The sequence below is a fragment of the Gavialis gangeticus genome, unplaced genomic scaffold, assembly GCF_001723915.1.
Source record: "Gavialis gangeticus isolate Ggan-Ray unplaced genomic scaffold, GavGan_comp1, whole genome shotgun sequence".
Lineage (NCBI taxonomy): Eukaryota > Metazoa > Chordata > Crocodylia > Gavialidae > Gavialis > Gavialis gangeticus.
In genome coordinates this window covers 150,279,278-150,280,871 of record NW_017729025.1, presented here as the reverse complement: position 1 = coordinate 150,280,871, position 1,594 = coordinate 150,279,278, and positions in this window count along the sequence as shown.

The window sequence follows — 1,594 nt, the reverse complement described above, 5'->3', positions numbered from 1 at the left end:
CTTCTGGAAGCCTGAGGGAATAAGTCTGCTTTGACTCGAATGTGGGGAAGAACAGTTGCTCTCAACCACCAGGAGTACTTCACATTCTGTGTTATGCCAAATGCCACTGACAGGGAAAGAGAGGCAATCTGCAGTAGCTACAGGCCTCCTGCTCATTTTAGCAGCTAGAAAGCTTAGTGGCTTCTACTCCACCTTGTATACTGCTGGAGTACATGGTGAGCAGGTGAATATGGGACTGTCTGGGTAAAGGGACTAGCACTTATTGCCCATGCCTGTGCTTCCAGCTCCTGGAATCTGAGCTGGAAAGAAGTTGCTAGCTCTTGTGGTTTGCAAAGAAAACTTAAGCCACTGAAAACTTACAATGCCAGAAGTGGTGTCCATAAACAAGCTACAAGAGGCAACATAACAATGCAAGCACCTACTCTGGACACTTTTAAGAAATGTTTGGATGCTTATCTTTCTGGGATCCCTTGACTCTAGCTGACTTCCTGCCCTTGGGGCGGGGGGCTGGACTTAATGGTCTTCCAAGGTCCCTTCCAGCCCTAATGTCTATGAGATCTATGAAATGTTCATATGGTGCTGCTTGGGAGTCAGCATGTAGATGTGCTAATTAGCACAGATTCCTAGGTCCAAATTAACTCACTCTGACCCTTTTTGTAGAAACTATTTGATTCAGTTCCTGAGTGCATACAGTGGCACTGGTGAGGGGCACAAGAAGAGAGCTGCCCTACAGTAGCTGCTAGAGTTGCAGCAATGGTTAAAGCAATAATAGTGGTCCAGAGATTTAACAAGGAAAATCAGACTTTGCAGTGTGGGATAAGTGGCAAAGCAATTGTTTCCCATTTTCCCTCCAAATGTAACCAACTGGTGTCCATGATTACCACATCACTGATGAAACAATAGCCCAGGGATTTGGGGGACAGTAAGTAAAATTTTTCTCTTGGATGCCTTCAGTGAACTCTCACTTTACATGGAAAAATGTAAGTGTGCATGGAGTCAGATTTGTGCTCTTGTTTGCTTGAGCTACAAGTAGGTTTCTGTTGTTTTGGCCAATATGCCTTTCTTGGAGTTACAGAATTAAACACACCATTCAGTGCACATGTTCCTTTATATACATATATAATCAATTAAGAGATTATCAGAATAATCTCAGCAATACAGAAGTCAGCAATACAGAAGTCCTCCACTTCAGGAAAGCTGACTTTGACAAGCTCAAGAGGCTTGTCAGTGAGGCCCTAAAGGGCCACAACCCAAAGGGGAGGGGAGTTCAGGACAAGTGGTTGCTCCTCAAAGGAGCAATCCTGGATGCACAAGCAAAATCTATTCCATCTCGGGGGAAAGACAGCAAAAGGGCACAGCAGCCCCCTTGGCTCTCCAGGGAACTAGCAGGCCTCCTGCATCTAAAAAGAAAGACCTACAAAGGATGGAGGACTGGATCCACCTCCAAAGAGGAATACTCTGTACTGGTCTGGACCTTCAGAGAGTGAACCAGGAAAGCCAAGGCTGTGACTGAAGTCCAACTAGCTACAAGTATCAAGAACAATAAAAAGTCCTTTTTTAGATACGTGGGGAGCCAGAGGAAAAGCAAGAGCAA